The sequence below is a fragment of the Hemicordylus capensis genome, chromosome 1 (genome assembly GCF_027244095.1).
Source record: "Hemicordylus capensis ecotype Gifberg chromosome 1, rHemCap1.1.pri, whole genome shotgun sequence".
NCBI lineage: Eukaryota > Metazoa > Chordata > Lepidosauria > Squamata > Cordylidae > Hemicordylus > Hemicordylus capensis.
In genome coordinates this window covers 425,503,356-425,521,699 of record NC_069657.1, presented here as the reverse complement: position 1 = coordinate 425,521,699, position 18,344 = coordinate 425,503,356, and the positions used below count along the sequence as shown (strand labels likewise).

The 18,344-nt window shown below is 43.5% G+C and overlaps 1 long non-coding RNA gene across 1 annotated transcript in view; it reads left to right on the top strand.

Annotated features, from left to right (window-relative positions):
- The window catches only part of LOC128351752 (uncharacterized), an 82,372-nt gene extending 68,211 nt beyond the window's left edge, over positions 1-14,161 (top strand). Inside the window, exons 4-5 of the long non-coding RNA XR_008320019.1 lie at positions 13,359-13,554; positions 13,776-14,161. This is a non-coding gene — a long non-coding RNA (uncharacterized LOC128351752). The remainder of the gene's footprint in view (positions 1-13,358; positions 13,555-13,775) is intronic.
- Positions 14,162-18,344: the final 4,183 nt, after the last annotated feature.

The window sequence follows — 18,344 nt, the reverse complement described above, 5'->3', positions numbered from 1 at the left end:
AGTAGTCAATGGGAAATTGGGAAGTGGGAGTAGAGAAGTAAGAAGCCTGTCAGGCTTTACATGGCTTTAGCAAGTGAGAATAATATTACTAACCTGTTGCATAGTGTTGCTGCAAGTATGACATAGAGTCAGTTCCCCATATAAGGAATGCCTCTATACTTGAGAGAATCCTCACCTGATTCCCTTTTACAAGTATATCCTCGAACCAGCCCATAAACTGGTTTGGCCCAGTTCGATGGCTGAACTGGACCCGGAGATAGAATGGGCCGGATTGGTTTCTAATCCAGTCTGGATTCGAACCGAACAGGCCAAACTGGTTCTGTGCATACCCCTACTGCCCCAAGGATGGATGAGTGAGGAACAGGAAAGCAACATAATAATGCTAGGACACAAGATTAACTCTCCTAGCTATTTCAGAGGGGAAGTCGGAGGCTATACACATGGCTGCTGTGTTTTCTGCGGCAGCTGTGCATGTTGTTTATTTCTTTAACATTCAGTGCTGCCCAGAGGGCTGGTTCTTAAGTTAACTTTGGTCCCAGTTGCAGCTTCTGCATGGTCAGTCTCGTTCCGTTTCTTAAAGCAAAGGATAAGGTTACCGAATACAAGGCAGAAATAGGATGCTGAAATCACTCCTACTGTCAACAACATTCAGCCCTCCAGCTAAACATTTTTAATGGGACATTCCTTCATCCTGAAAATTCAAAATGCGATCCATGTTCTCCTTCCTATATCACTTTCCCAACAATCAGATTTAAACGACGACGAAGAAAAATTAACCAGAGAGTAACGTTTTCTAATTCATACAAAAATCTGCTTAGATAAAATTACTTTAGTGAGTAATACCTTCTGAGCAATCAAAGCAGCTTACGATTCATTTCATAAACACTTTCTAAATTAAAAAAAGCTGCCTTTGAATTTTTGAAATTGGTTAGAAACAAATAGGTAATGAGCACCATAAATCACATGTAAGTGAGAACGTGTTGGAAAAAGGGTGTCCAAACAATTATTTTTTTACTCTGCCCACAGATTGTCTGGCTTTGTCCCTGAGCCATGATGGATTGTGTGTATGAAAGGCCGCATTCTTTCCTTTGCAGTCCTAGAATCCATGCAAAGCAACACTGGCCATCCTCTTGATAAAAGGACATTTTTAATACAACTTCTGAGCACAGTAATATATTTTTCATTCTCATCTGCATGTCGCCCAGGACAAATTACAAGATGCCAAAATACAGATTGAAAAAACACTGTGAACCAAACTTGGACATTAAGAGAGATTTTGGGTAGCTTTAAAGGTAGGGATAAGGAATTGGTTCCCATTTATGGAATTCCCTTCCTTGGAGGTTTGCCAAATGTTCCAGGGCCCAAGATCACAGCCCTCCCTTTGATAATTAAACTCAATCATATTACACCCCCTCCGAATAATATTATAATACTTAAGAAGCACCTATGAAAGTGGCAGCAGTAGAGAGCTAGGTGATGCTAGACGCTCTCCCCTATGCTCTGTGCAGGTGCCTCCACTGCTGCACTTCCTTTCTGGAAGAGGTCGTGGAGGAGGGAGGTGACAGGTGAGATTTGGGGCTCTGAGCAATTCCTTAAGGGCCCGTGTCCCATGGGCTGCCCCCTAATGACATCACTGGTCAAAGCCCTAGCCTGGATACATTTCAGAAGCAGGATGTAGACTTTCTCTTTGGAAATGATTACTGGGTAGAACTAAGAGGGAGATCTGTCCTGAGCCTCTGGAACAGGGCAGAATAACAGATAGCTCACAATGGGTGGGGTTCGTTCACACACATCATGGAATGTTCTGGCAAAGTCAGAAACCACCTCATCTGTGACTATCTGCACCCACATCATGGTAGAAACCTGAGGTTCTCTTGGGGCCTCAAGCCGAGATGTGCGTAACCAAGATTCGAAGTTGGCTTGCCAAGTGCAGCTTGCCCTGAGATATGCATTATGTTTCTTCATGAACCTCTGGTTGATTCCAGGTGAGCCCTCCCCCTTTGCCATCAGGATCAATGGCTGCACGGCAGCAGACATAGAGGAGGCTTGCCAGTTGAAGGGTAGCACAAAGTAGGCTGGGACAGCATCCAGGGCCTTGCTTGGAGACCCAGCCAGGGGGCAGACCTCTGGCTCAACTCAGCTACTTCCAACAAACATTGGAGCGTCTTCAGCATCAGCTTCAGGTTCCCTCCATTTCTTGGCCTGGGGAACCTCAGGTTCCGTTTTACCCATGAACTCAGCCTAACTTAAATCCTGGGTTGTTCACAGTTGGCAGCCTAATGACTAGTTCCACTTGTGTAAGGTGGCAGAGTGATTTTCACTGATCTCTCTGCCACTACTACTATGCATATTTATATACTGCTCTTCAACCCAAGTTTTCAAACTGGTTTACACCGAAAAATAAACAAATAAAATGCCACTCCCTGGGCCTCCCCAAAACATGTTCCTGAAGACTGGGACTCTCGGGAACAGATGTTTTGGGGATCCCAAAGTTGTGAAGCCCTGATCTACATGCACCATTCATGGCAGTGGGCCTATAAATACAGCCATCCTCATAATTTGCAAGGTTCTGAGAGTCCTTATTTATGCCATGATATGTCTATACTCTCTCTGGAGGTGCCAGATCATATCACACACATGACTGCCACCATGTTGTAAGCCCGAAGGTGCATTCCCACCGGTGATCACATCAGAACTGCTGAGTATCTAATATGGGCGAAACCAATTAAATCCGAGTCCTCTCCTTTTTATCCTGACAACAACCCTGTGAGTCAGATTGGCTGAAATTGCGTAAATGGTTAGGGAAAGATACGAAGTAAATAAAGCAGTGCGTCTCATCAGATTCGATATGTGCAAATCTGAATGCAAGGCAGGGAAGGCCGTCTGACGACGTTATTGGCATGGCAGGGCACGATCGGCATATTAATCATTTCAATGAAGCCTGGGATTTTCTCCCTGTTAATATGAAATATTCACGGCCGTAACTGTCTTGGCGAGGCAGAGGGCTGTTTCTCATTAGCAGTGGTTGTCAGAAAAAATGAATATGCTGCTGAGTGTTCAGTTTCTGGGAAAACGTGGTTGAAACATGAGCAGCTCTCTCGATTCTGAGCTTGGAGTCAGATGTTTGCAGATGGGATGTTCCCCATTAAGTAATGACTGAGGGCCATATGGAACACATTACAAATCAAAATACTGATTGATGAAGTGCCTGTGGTCAACTTTCTACAGAAATGAGAAATTTGAATTTATTATCACATCAGCATGGGGCTGCTCTCACGTACAATCGCATTCTGTTTGCTGCTCCCCCTCCCCACCACACTCTCCCACTCTGTTTTCCTCCCGTTTCCCCCCCTCAAGTCTCAGATCCACTCTTCTATGATAAACAAAGCCTGAGCATAACTTTTGGTTTGATTTCCACTACAGTCGACACCGACTTGACGGCACAACTACTACTACAACAGTCATAATGTAACGTATCGGAGCTGAGTCAGGACGTTCTGGCAGGTCGTGCAACTACAGTCTTTTCCACAACTCCTTCCTTTAGTTTTATTCCTTGAAACATCATGAGAACCATTGCTTTAGGTGCGAATGGATTAACATAGGCGGTTGTCCTATAACGAGTCAGGCCATAGGTTCATATAGCTGGCTGGCAGTGGCTCACCAGAGTTTAAGGCAGGAGTCTCTCCCAGCCATAGCAGATGCCAGGGAGTTAACCAAGGACCACCTGCATGCAAAGCAGATGCTTTCCCACTGAGCTATGACACCATCCCCTAAGGGGAATGTCTTACAGTGCTCACATGTAATCTGTGATCCAAATGCAAACCAAGACAGACCCTGTTCAGCAAAGAAGATAATTCTTGCTTGCTACCACAGTTCTTCTTGTGAAGAGTGGAGAACACAAGAACATGAGAACAGCCTTGCTGGATCAGGCCCAAGTGGCCCACCAGATGCCTCTGAGAACTCCACAGGCAAGAGCTGAGGGAATGCCCTCATCCTGCTGTAGCTCCCCTGCAACGGTGCTATATATTCTTGCCTCTTAGGCTGGAGGTTGCCTATAGTCACCAAACTAGCCACCATTGATAGAACTGTCTTCCATTAATTTGTCCAAGCCTCTTTTAAAGCCATCCAAGGCAGTAGCCATCTCCATATCCTGTGGCAGAGAATTCCATAGATTAATCATGTGCTGTTTAGGTCCTTTTGAAGGTCCTTAATTTCTTGGCAATAGGTCTCATCCCTGGTTCTAGAGGGAGAAAAATTTCTCTTTGCCCACTCTCTCTACTCCATAATTTTATACACCATGATCATGTCTCCCCGGGTTCACCTCTTTTACAAACTAAAAAGCCCCAATTGCTGTAGCCTTGCCTCATAAGGAATGTGCTCCAGGGCCCTTATCATCTTGGTTGCCCTCTTCTTAAATATGGTGACCAGAACCATACACAGTACTCCAAAAGTGGCCACACCATAGATTTGTATAAGGACATTATAATATTAGCATTTTTATTTTCCATTCCTTTCCTAATGATCCCTAGCATGGAATTTGCCTTTTTTACACTGAGTCGACACTTTCAACAAGTTTTCCACCATGACCCCAAGATCTCTCTCTGGGTCAGTCACCAACAGCTCAGACCCCATCAGTGTATTTGTGAAATTGGGGTTTTTTGCCCCAATATGCATCTCTTTACACTTGCTGACATTGAACTGCATTTGTCATTTTGTCTCCCACTCCCCCAGTTTGGAGAGATCCTTTTGGGGCTCCTCACAATCTGTGGTAGATTTCACTACCCTAAATAGTTTGGTGTCATTTGCAAATTTGGTCACTTCACTGTTTACCCCAACTTCTAGCTCATTAATGAACAAGTTAGAGTAGGATCCCAAAACAGATCCCTGGGGGACCCCACTTCTTTCTTCCCTCCATTGTGAAAACTGTCCATTTAGGGGCCCATCTTCACTTTTTGTCCCAGGGCCCATGCCAGCCTTGCTATGCCTCTGCCCTTAGCTAAGCAGGGTCTGCCCTGGTTTGTACTTGAATGGGAGACTACATGTGAGCACCCTTAGGGGATGGTGCTGCTCTGGGAAGAGCATCCAGGTTCCAACTTCCCTCCCTGGCATCTCCAAGATAGGATTGAGAGACACTTCATCCTGCAACCTTGGAGAAGCCACTGCCAGTCTGTGTAGACAATACTGAGCTAGATGGACCAATGGTCTGACTCGGTATAAGGCAGCTTCCTATGTTCCTGTGTTCCTATTCCTACCCTCTGTTTCCTGTTCTTCAAACAGTTACCAATCCACAATGGAACCTGTCCCTTTATCCCATGACTACTAAGTTTATTCAAAAGCCTTTGGTGTGGAACTTTGTCAAAAGCTTTTTAGAAGTCCAAGTATATTATGTCACCAGATCACCTTTATCCACATGCCTGTTGACAGTCTCAGAAAAATTCTAAAAGTTTAGTGAGGCAAAACCTGCCCTTGCAGAAGCCATGCTGGTTCTTCTATATGTCTAACAATTTTGTCCTTAAGTATGCTTTCCATCTGTTTACCTGGAACAGAAGTTAAGCTAACTGGTCTGTAATTTTCTAGATTCCCTCTGCTCTGGATGTGCAAACCAGCTCGCGTTACAGCTGTTCAAATTCAAACCAGCTTAGTTTGCAGGCTCGACCTAGAACTGTATTGGGTCATGCAAATGGCCTGTGAACATGCGTGGAGGTCAAACAAATGGCCCCAAAGGGGCTGAAATGGGCAGAAAACCTGGCCCGGCACGGGCTCAGCCTGTGGGACTCATGGGGAGGCTGATGGGGATCAAGGGAGCCACCCCATGGCTGTCGCAGCCACTGTGAGTACTAATTTCTGAACAAATTTATCGTGCAGTGGAGGCTTTGGCTTGGGCCTGAACCAGTTCTAATGCAAACCTTGTCACGGACAGTGCTGAACTGCTATGGTCCTGTTTGAATCTGGTTTGGATTCGAACAGAACCAGGAAAGCCAGTTTTGTGCACACTCCTACCCTCTGGTTTCTATTTTGAAAACCAGAGTTATATTAGCTACTTTCCAGTCCTGTGGTTTAGAGTCTGACTGTAGGAACGAGTTACATATTTTTGCTAGGAGATTAGCAATTTTACATTTGAGTTCCTGCAGAAACTTTGGGTGGGTAGCATCTGGCCTAGCCATTTATTAATTTTTAGTTTTTCAAGACAGTTTAGAATATCCTCTTGTCACCTCAAATTGGCCCAGTTCTTCAGCCTCCAAGCCTGAGAAGTTCAGTTACAGAGTGGTATATATTCAGTATTCTCCACTGTGAAGACAGAGACAAAGAACACATTCAGTTTCTCCGCAAAAATCCTCCTTAATAAATCACTTTCATGCCATTATTATCTAAGGGGCCAACCTCCTCTCTGGCAGGTTTTCTCCTTCTGATATATTTAAAGACATTTTTAAAATTTCCATTGACACTTGTTGCTATATGCTCATCAAACTCTCTTTTTGCATCCCTTATTGCATTTCTTTTGCCAGAGTTTATGTTTCTTTCGGTTCTCTTCATTTGGGCAGGACTTCTATTTTCTGAAGGAAGTCTTCTCCTCTTCTATAGCTTCGCAGACTCCACTTGTTAGCCAATCTAGTGTCCTTCTGAACTTGGAGGTACCTTTCCTCCTTCTTGGTATACATTCCAACTGAGCTTCTATTACTGTGGTTTAAAATAAGTTCCATGCTTTCTGGAATGATTTGACCCTCCTGCCTTTCCCTTTCAGCTTCCTTTACCAGTCCCCTCATTTTTGAGAAGTTTCCTCTTCTGAAGTCCAGTGCATCTGTGTTGGACTTCTATGGCAATGCTTCACTTGCATACAAGCTGAATTGGATCACACTATGGTCACTGTTACTTAGTGGTTCTACAACTCTGACATCTCACACCAGGTCCTGGACACTACTCAGGGTTAAGATCAAGTTCACCTTCTCTCTGGTTGGTACCCTGACCAACTATTCTAAGGCACAGTCATTTAGCATGTCTAGAAATTTGGCTCCTCTGTCAATATCCACATGTTAATTTGTCCAGTCTATGTGAGGGTAATTGAAGTCACTCATTACAGCTCTGTCTCTCTTTGACACCTCTCTGATTTGCTTCTCCAACTTCAGGTATTTTGATTCATAGGGCGATAGGATGCCCCTAGTAACACATTTCATTTCAGTCCTTATACTATCACCCATAATATTTCTGTGGAGGACTCTGGTCCTCTTAGGTTTTCTGGCTTGTTGGATTCTATCCCTTCTTTAACATACAGTGCTACTCCACCCTATTTTGCCCCTCCCTGTCCTTTCTATAGAGTTTGTATCCATGACTAACAATGTCCCATTGGTTCTCCATTATGCCCACTATTATGTTTTCATAAGCAACCAAGCACTCCAGCTCTCCGGAGGCTTCTGGCATTGATATATAAACACTGATATGCCGAGACTCTTACCTGGCATTGGCGTGTGCTATCTCCCTTACCATCATTTCACCTTTTTGAACAGCTGTCATATGCTTCCTTCTGTTCTACTCCCAGTTCTACTCTGTCCCCTTTTGGTTTATCTGAAACTGCTTGTACCCTCGCACCTTATGGGATTTTGCTTGCTGAACAAGTTACCACCCAGTTCCTGTAGGCAACCCCCCAGGCGTCATTGTAAAAGCTGCTTGGTGACAGTTTTTTTTAATTTTAAGCTCCAGCAGTTTGGTTCCATCTTGATTCAAGTGAAGCCCATCACTTTTGTACAGGCTTTGCTTGCCCCAAAATAGATAGGAACATAGGAAACTGCCATATACTGAGTCAGACCATTGGTCTATCTAGCTCAGTGTTGTCTTCACAGACTGGCAGTGGATTCTCCAAGGTTGCAGGCAGGAATCTCTCTCAGCCCTATCTTGGAGAAGCCAGGGAGGGAACTTGGAACCTTCTGCTCTTCCCAGAGCAGCTCCATCCCCTGAGGGGAATATCTTACAGGACTCACACATCAACTCTCCCTTTCATATGCAACTAGGGCAGACCCTGCTTAGCTAAGGGGACAATTCATGCTTGCTATCACAAGACCAGCTCTCCTCCGGTGCCTAACAAATCTAGACCCCTTCTTCTGGCTCCACCTTCTCATATGAATATGACAAATATGCATATATCACTTTTCAACAAAAGTCCCCAAAGCAGTTTACAAATAAATAAATAGATGGATAGATCGATAGATCGATAGATACTTCCTGTCCCCAAAGGGCTCACAATCTAAAAAAGAAGCATAAAATAGACACCAGCAACAGCCACCAGAGGGATGCTATGCTAGGTAGGGATGTTCAGGGTCATTTGCTCTCCCCCTGCTAAATAAATAGAATCACCACTTTTAAAAGGTGCCTCTTTGCTCAGTTAGCAATGCCTCATCCACACATTCAGATGCAGTGTGGCATCCGCAACCTTTGCACTAGGTAGGCAAGCCACTGTGCGGTCTACAGGCAGGCCACAAACCCATCTTTATATGCCACTAACGACTGAATCATCCACTACTAGGAGGAGTACTCTTTGTGTGAGAAAATACAGGCACATCATCCAAGGAAGGGGCCCCTTCTAAGGGAGTATTCCCCTCCTCCTTAGACTGATGTCCTCCTTCCCTGAGACCTTCATTCTCCATGACAGCAGAGGAGCTGTCAGCCTGGAGTGGGATGCCTCTATCACATCCCTAAATTAGTAGGTGCTTACTTCCTGTACCGCCTCACCTGAAAGCTCTTACCAGCAGTGGCGCACCTTTCAGCACCTGCTGCAGTGGAGGATTGGATCCACCACTCAGCTGGTGGAGGCCATTTGCATGGCCAGCCAATGGCTTCCACAATGAGCGAGTAGGGCTCAGTGACTGTAGTTGTCATCATGAGAACAGGGTCTTATTCTGTTCTTCCTCCAAGGAGTTCAAGTTGTCCCCCCACACAGTTTATCTTTGTGGCAAGTCTCTGAGGTAAACTTAGAGAAGACTAGCTCAGAATCAAAATATCCCTGATCCTAGTCCAGCACTCTGGATAAGCAGCTGGCAGACTGACTTTTAAGCAGGTGCAATATAATATGTTATTTGGCAAGACAAATGCATCAAATAAAAGGAGATAAGTCAACTAAAAATTCTAAATTGACTGTGTGTGTGTGTGTGTGTGTGTGTGTGTGTGTGTGTGTGTGTATGAGTGTATGAGTGATATACAGATGTATACAGGTTCATTGTATGTATATAGGTTGGCCTGGTGTGAAGTCAGCAGGTAATAGATTTCCCAGGACTTTTAGATAGTTGTTTTAATTTCTGCTTCTTGCTGGTTACACTGGCTGACATCCAGACTAACCCTCTGCCAATAAACCAGGGTTTTCTTTCATAGAGGGGACACAATTTTCCACAATCTCACTTCCCTCTGCAGCTGTCTGTGACTCCCAAAACTATATCCCTGAGGGCTGGGGAAATTTCAGGGACATAACTGTGGGAGTCATAGGTGGTTGCAATGTTAGAGATGGAGTTCCAGTGCATTGACCTTTTGCACCAACTGTCCTAATGACCACTAGGGGCACTGGGAGTAGACATAGTGAGTAAGGGTCTCCCTAGCTGTTCTGCCTGTATCTACTCTATGACCCCTGATTGGACTCTTCAGGTATTTCCTGTGAGAGTCAGATTCCCTTCCTTTTCCTCTTTGAGAGCAGATGGCAACATCTCTCTCTCTTCCTAACTATTTACCATGTAGTCTATAGATTAGGATTAGGTCTTTCCTATCCAAAATGTACTTCACCAATAAATCTACTTGGTATTTTGACTCTACAAGAATCTCCGTGTGTTTTCTCTAAATAGCTGCAACAATTAAACTCTGCATTCTACTCTGTAGCTGGAGTGGGTAGCATCTTTAGTGCTCTGCTAATTAAATGGGGGTAAAAATTACAACCTCCAACATGCAGAGATCACTGAAAATCATGACACACATACACCCACTCCTCCTTGCACAACAGAAAACTGGGTGTTTATGTATTGCTGTTGTTAATATTGATTTTTTTATTGCGATGGGTTTTAAATGTGATCGTAAGTTGCTCTGAAATATTCTGGATTGAACAATGGGGTATAAATATTAAAAACACATTAAATAAATTACATACAAATAAAAAGCATTTTACTATGTAATTTTAAAATCATTCATTACAGCACACATTTTGTCAGTCTGCCATTTAGACATATAACTTTGTTGTTACAATGCCTTTAGTTCCCAATACACTCATATTTTCACTATTGCAGAATTCAGTACATACCAGCAAAGTTGTGAGATCTGTTCCTCCAGTAGCAAAATATGTTCATTGGAAAGCTGAGCTCAAGCATTATTTCTTGACAGTACTAATTCTATATACATGCCAGCAACTGAGTACACTTCCCAGCCTATTCCAGGTCCTAACTATTCTAGGACCTAACTGCAGTCTAGTCAATCCCAGCTATGATGCTGGACTAATGGATGCTCTGGGAAACAGGGAGTACTTTAGCTGTATGCCTTCACAGATCAGGAACCAATAAAACTGTCCAGTATTTTGGTGACTATTTAAAGCTTCAAGCCTTGAGCACTTTCCAGACATTATTCTAGGATTAAATGAAAGCATGTTGTGGTGACATTTTGGTGGCAGGTTGGCTCCTTCCCCAGCTGTGCTTATTAGAGTGTACTAGCCTTCAAGCATAAGTGCAGCGAGATCTCTGCACATGTTCTAATGAACACTTAAAAGTTCAGAGATGGAGTTCCCGTGGATCGATCTTTTGCACCAACTATCCTATGACCACTAGGGGCAAGGGAAGCAGAAGTAGCTAGTGAGGGTCTCCTTACCTGTCCTTGCTTCCCTCTGCTCTATGAGCCCTGCCTTGACTCCTCAGGTACTTCAGGTAGTGAGTCAGTCTTCTTCCTTTCCTCCTAGAGAGAAGATGGAAATATATATCTCCCTACCTATTCATTATATAGCTGATAGATAGGATAGGTCTTTCCTATCTCAAATGTACTTCACCAATAAATCAATTTAGTCTCTAGACTCTACAATGAACTCCATCCATGTTACTCTAAATAGCTGCAACAACTAAACTCTGCACCCTGTAACTGGAGTGATAGCTTCCTTGGTGCTTTGCTAAATAATCACGAACCCCAACAAGAAGCCCCATGCTGCAATGATGGTTCTTCCCCCATGTGCTCTCATTGAACCCTAGAATAATTTTTAACAGGACTTTCTGTCTATTACTTTCTGTCTGTTACTGTGGCCTCCATGCATACCGGCAAACACAAATTAATGAGACAATAGGTTCTGTACTGTGCCTTTTAAATAGGGATAGTTGCTGTGTGTATATTACTAAGTGTGGTCAAAATTCCATCTAACTCATTACTGTCAGGGCTAGTTTAGACGAGTTTAGACAGTACTCAGTCCATGCACAGGATGTGTGAGAGTCCTTATGTCTGTCAGTCCAAAGGCTTGTGTATCTCCTCACTACAGCCCCAGTGCATATAGCATCTCACACCCCATTGCACATCTCACATCACATTAGGTGTAGGGAAAATCTGTACCCCTGTACTTACTAGAAAGCAACGCTAGGCTAATCAATCACAACTTTCCAAGGAAATGCCTTCTGCTAAGGTTACAGTCCCCAAACAATGCATTCTGGGAAAGTCCAGAAATAATTTGAAAACCATAGCCCTTGTGAATTATTTTGAATTAGGGGATATTAATTCCTTATGAGCCCCTGGTGGCGCAGTGGTAAAACTGCCGCCCTATAACCAGAAGGTTACAAGTTCAATCCTGACCAGGGGCTCAAGGTTAACTCAGCCTTCCATCCTTCCGAGGTCGGTAAAATGAGTACCCAGAATGTTGGGGGCAATATGCTAAAAATCATTGTAAACCACTTAGAGAGCTCCGGCTATAGAGTGGTATATAAATGTAAGTGCTAAGTGCTATTATACTATTTCAACAATAAACAAATATGGTGGAGGTGAGAGGTGGATTAATGAGAAAACCATGTATCTGAAATAGCAGCAGAGGGATTCTCTATTATAGCACATAATTTGTGATGAGGACATAAGAATAGTCCTACTGGATCAGGCTCAAGGCCCATCTAGTCCAGTATCCTGTTTCCCACAGTGGCCCACCAGAGGCTCCTGAGAAGCCCACAGGCAAGAGGTGAAGGCATACCCCCTCTCCTGCTGTTGCTCCCCTGCAACTGGTATTCAGAGGTATCTTGCCTCTGAGGCTAAAGATGGCCTAATCCATTTTCAGGTGGATGTTCCCATTTTTATCATCATGTGGATATTGTAGGCAGATCTACATGGACAATGCACCAAGCTTCAGTCCATTCTCCTTTAACCTGACTTCGTCACTCTGGAGACTCTTAGTTGGAATGTAACCCCTGCTAACTTGGCAAAGAGGCACCTTTTAACATGGTGATTCTCTTTATTGAGCAGGGGGAGAGTAACTGGCCCTATCCACCCCCAGCACAGTACCTCCAGTGACTGTTGCTGGTGTTTATCTTATGTTTCTTTTTAGATTATGAGCCCTTTGGGGACAGGGATCCATCTTATTTATTTATTTATTATTTCTTTGTGTAAACCGCCCTGAGCCATTTTTGGAAGGGCAGTATAGAAATTGAATTATTATTATTATTAATAATAATAATAATAATAATAATAATAATGTAGTCCACTATCTTTTCACTGACAATATGCTGTGCTTTGTCTTCCACTATATGGGATGCCGCTGTGACAAACTTCATTCACCTCCCAGTGCCTAGGTTGTTAGTGATAGGAGCTGAGGTTCTATATACATTTTTTCAAAGTTTTCCCTGTCTTGAACCTTATGTGACCTTGGATACCCTTCAGACTTGTCCATGCTATACACAGACTTACCACAGGTGAGAACAGCCGCACAGAGTTATGCAAAGCAGTAGGGAATTAGGTCCACCTGGTGCTATAACACTGAAGTTAATGAGGTTGCTCTAGACATATACCAGTACCCAGAATGTTGGGGGGCAATATGCTAAATCATTGTAAACCGCTTAGAGAGCTTCCAGCTATAGAGCGGTATATAAATGTAAGTGCTATTGCTATTGCTACAGCTAATACTAGACCTTGGCTGAAATTTTAACATTACTGATGGCATCACTTTAAGCAGAACAGAGAAATTTCAAATGAAACACTTGCCAGTATCTTGACACAGGAATGGTGAGTCAAAAATGAGCAAAAATAAGGAATTCATAGGTAGCATAAGCCAATGGGATATATGTAATACCTGAGAGGAACCAGACTTCCCAATGATGTCAGAAGCAACTTGAAGGGCACTTGTATGACTGCATTTGAAACAGTTCCTTTCCTTCTGTGTACAACAGAATTGCTGTCCAGAGCAGAGGAGAGCAGGTGATAGGGCTAGGATACTTCTTGGGTGCAGACCAAGACTTGACTACAAGTAGCAGCTGTGATTGAAAGGATGCTATGACTCAAGTGTAACCACAGCCCATGTCGTAGTATTTAAGAGAATGTCTTCTTCGCCATGAACCCCGTCGCCTATTGAGATCATCCGGAGAGGTCTGTCTGCATTTGCCACCAGCTTGTCCATGTTTGGAATTGCATTGCAGAGTAAAGGAAAGGGGGGGGTGGTATTTGGGGGTTGGGTATTTTGGGGTTGGCAGGGTCAGCAAGGAATGCCTTTGGGGGCAGCGAGGGCTTGTGGGATGAGGGTGGCATATTTATGAGATCAGCTCTGAAAAATGATTCAAGTTCTTTCTTGTTTTCTTTCTTTCTTTTAGTTTTTGGAAGAACTTGGGTCTGATCCAGATTAATCTGAAGTGAGCTTGATAGAGCTCACCTATCTCCAGAAAGCACCAAACATACTGAAACACAAAGACCCTCCCATTTCTTGCCACAGAATCCCTCCCACCCTCTTGTGGAAGTACGATGGAACAAACCAGCCTTCTTTCCCATCTGTTTCTGGCGGGGAAGGGGGCCAGTTAGAAATGCTGATGTTTACTATATTGCTAGCTCATTGTACTGTAAAATGATATTTGCTACTCCTTTCCTCTTTCCTGTAAAATATATTTTGGCAGTGATGTCCCTTCCCTAGTTTTCTCTGGTTTTGTTAATTTTGTTTTGTATCCTATAGATTGTTCCAAAATTGAAAATTAAATTTTCTTTTAAAAAAGTTACAGAAATGCTGATATTTTGGTGCAAATACAACCTGGGGAAAAAAAAAAGATCTAAAGATAGTTCTGCCATGTACTCTCTGGCCTGCTCCTCCTCCTCATCAACCACAACAAAGGAATTTAGCTGGCCTGAAAAAATTGCAGTGAAAAATTGAAAAATCCTGTGTACACCCTTTGAGGAATAAAATTACTTAATTAAAATGGAGGCCATTAGATGCAGTTACCATATGAATAACTAAGTGGGCGCCTGGGTTACAGAGCAAGAAAGAAGAGAGGATATCTGAGGCCCGGCTTGTCAGGATAAAGAAATTTCAAACAATGAAGGCATTGGTCTAAGATTTGAAGAAGATTTTTTTAAAAGAGAGGACTCTGAGAATGAGAGTAAATGAAGCATAGTAGAATATTAGCACAGCTTAGCAAAGCTCTGAAGGGACCCAGAACAGCCTGCCAGTCGCTTCAAAAACAGATGCAAGTTTAACTTTGTTGCTGAGTGGAATTAAGAGCCGACACGGCTGGAGTCTGACTGAGAAGTGTTTTCATGAAGAACATTAAAGCTTCCCTCACTCCTCTCTTTTATTGACTTCGGATGGCAAATGTGGCCCTCAGCAGCTAGTTACCACTGGGGTAACAAAGGTATGCAGGACTTCAATGGGAATGTGGTTCTCTCAATTAGAACTGGAGGGTCACTTACTGGCATGAGATGGGCTGCTGAAAAAGAAACAGCCCACAGCATGCTGTTTGAAAGGTGTTTTTTTTAAAAAAACCTCAAAACAAAACAAAAAACAAGAGAAGTGATTTGGCTTCACCTCTGAATTTACCATTGTGCTCTGCAGAAAAATAATTTGTAGATTTGCACAGGTATAAAAAAGGAAAAATAAAATGCTGACGCGAAAGAAGGAAGGAAGGAAGAGACTGTAGGTACTGGAAATTGATTCAAAAAACCTGAAGTGGCCACCAGATTTCTAAAAGTTACCATAAAGCAGCAGAGAACTTCCGCCAGTTGTGGATAAGAGAATCAGTTATAATGGTATTGGTATTCTTTGTGTCAGTAATATTTATTTCTCTGATCAGAGTCAAAATTTTTGATTCCTTGACTTTAATCCTTGCTTCCATTAAACTTCATGCTATTACATATGTCAGGGCTTGATGTATCAAGAATTATGGGCGTAGAATTTGTGGTGTGTTTTAAATAGGGATGTGGCAACTACCCTGTGAGGAATTTTAAATAACGTTAACTTGAGCATAAATTAATTTAATTATCTTTGTATCTTACCTCATCAGAAATGTTGGACAAGAACTTTTTTTTCTTGCTGAGAAATGACTGGATCGATGAGATCACCACATGTTTGCTGTGTGTTCGTTTTTATGTCTGTGTTTAGTTTTGCAGAGATGGCTTTCCACCTTCAAGAAGACTACCAAAGTGAAGAGCAACATAAAAGTAATAATATAAGCAAAACCAATTAAAATTATCAACAACAAAACTGTAATGAAAAGCCAAACATCAAAACACAGAAAAACACAGCAATCAATCAGCAGCACAATTTCAGGAACAAAACTGATGGCCTTATGCTAAACCACAGGCTTGGCAGGAAATGTTGGTTTTTACCACCACCTTAAAAATGATCTCCCCTCCATGGGGGAAAGAATTCAATAACCTGGGTGCAGCTACAGGAAAGGCTCTGTCCCATGTTCCCATCAACCTAGCACAGGGATTCCCAAATCAAAAAATGGAGGCAAGCTTTGGCACTCCAACTTTGGTTGAACTATAACTACCATCCTCCCCAGCCTATGACTGGGGAGTTGTAGTTCAACAACAGCTGGAGCACTGGTGGAGGAAGGCAGCTGGTGGCCCATGTTCCTTCCACTGCTTCCTCCCCGCCATGCCCCCTGCATCTGATGTCAGATGCAGGGGGTGTGGCTGGGGTGCCAGGCGCAGCCCCTGATTGGTGGCGGCCTGGGTTCTTGGAACCTGTCCACTCAATGGTGGCTCCACCCCTGAGCTGGAGTGCCAAAGGTTGCCTATCGCTGACTTAGCCTCAGTCAGTGTGGGAACCCAGAGCAGAGCCCTTCCAGAAGACCTCAGTGTGTTGACAGATTCATATATGGAGTGAGACAGTCCGGGAAATGACTTGCCTAGCAAGCATGAGGTTGCTGGTTCGAATCCCCGCTGGTACCTATATTGGGCAGCAGCAATATAGGAAGATGCTGAAAGGCATCATCTCATACTGTGCGGGAGGAGGCAATGGTAAACCCCTCCTGTATTCTGCAAAGACAACCACAGGGCTCTGTAGTTGCCAGGAGTCGACACTGATTCAACAGCACACTTTACCTTTAGTCCTTCAGGTGCTCTGGTCTCAAGTGCCTTAGGACTTTAAAGTTCAACACACTTAGAAACCAAATCAGGAGCCAGTGCACTGCAGATTGAACAAACAAATGCTGAGATATATGTTCCCTAAACTGATTCTTCCATAGCAGGAGCATACTTCCCCAGCTGAAACTTTCAAATAGTTTTCAGGGACAGCTCATGTAAAGCACATTGCAGTAATCCCTGCAGCAATCAGGGTGTGATGAAGGCACGTGTTGCCAATGCTAGATTTGCTTTTGCCAGGAAGGGCCTCAGTTAGTGTGCAAGCTGAAGCACTCCTGGCCACGGATACCACTTGGGATGCATCTGGGAGTAAAGCTGGATCCAAGAGCAGGCCCAACCTGTGAACCTGATCTTTCAGAAGAAGGGCTACTGGTCAAATACACCAACCAAGGTCATCTTTCCTGGTGAAGTCTCAGTTTATTGGCCCACATCTAGCCCATAACAGTTTCCAGACACTGTGGAGTTTCCACCGTCTCCTTGGAATCTGTTGGGAATGTATGTGCATGAAGAAGAAGGCAATGCACCAGGCCAAGGTGAATATATTATTACCATGATGGTGTTATATTTCAAAGCAACCATCTCCAAGGTAGCTCCTAATTTAAAATTGGACAAAGCCACTTTGAATGGCACTTTGTACATCAGGGGTTCCCAGCCTTGGGTCTCCAGATATAGTTGGACTGCAATGGCCCAGCCATTGTGGCGGGAATGATGGGGCTAGTAGTCCAACAACATCTGGAGACCAAGGTTGGGAATCCCTGCCTTACACAATGCATCACAGTCCTCTGTTCTTCCATGCAGTAAGATCCACAGCTCTACTTATCTCCAGTGCACACTCAAGTCTTTCCATTCACTTCAGTGTTTGTGAGTTTTTATTGCAGAGAAATCTTGTGACATGTATTACAAAGACAATTTCTTTATTTCCTATCTATCCTTTGTGGGGCCTAAATCCACATACCGTAAAAATTCAATCCATTAAATAAAATCAACACTTTAAAAAAAAAAAAGATTAGTAGGGATTCAACTATCTCCAGTACCTCACCTGGATTAGACAATATTTTTCACATAAATGGAAAGGAAGATTAGACTAGACAATATTTTCCACAAACACTGAAAGCCTACCATAAAAGAGGGAATGTTGTTATTCCATAGCTGGCAAGCAACAGAACCCCTGTAGACCCCTGTGTTGGGCTACCCTTTGGGCCAGCTCAAGCAGTACATCCCAACTGGCCCTGCCTACACATGAGATGCAGAATGCAAGCATGCTTGCAGAATGGGAACACACCCCTTCCTGGTGCACTGTTCCACAACCTCATAATTGCATGGGGATGGGCTAGTTCATGATGCAGTATTAAATCATGTGCAAGAGGCAGTTTAGATGAACCACCCCATGTGATTATGCCGCTGTGGGAGGTGTCCCAGGTGTTGGGGCAACTGTTCATGCTCAGCAGGGGTGAGGTGAGATGGCTGCCTAAAGTGGAAGATGGGGGGGGGGCACCAGCAGGCTGGGAAATTGTCCACCACACCATCTGGGAAAAGTTCTTGCTGAGCACTGTCACATCACTGGGCAAGGAACAGTTCAAAGCTGCAGGGGCGTAGCAAGGTTGTAGTGAGCCCAGAGAAAAGATTTTAAAATGCCCCTATATATAAATATATATATATATATATATATATATATATATATATATATATATATATATAAAATTGTGGACAATGCAAGTCATTTAATGGTACTAGAGAAAGACATGCTGTTCTGGTAGTTCCAGGTCTTAACACTCACATCAGTTTTGGAGGATGAATACAACTGAAGG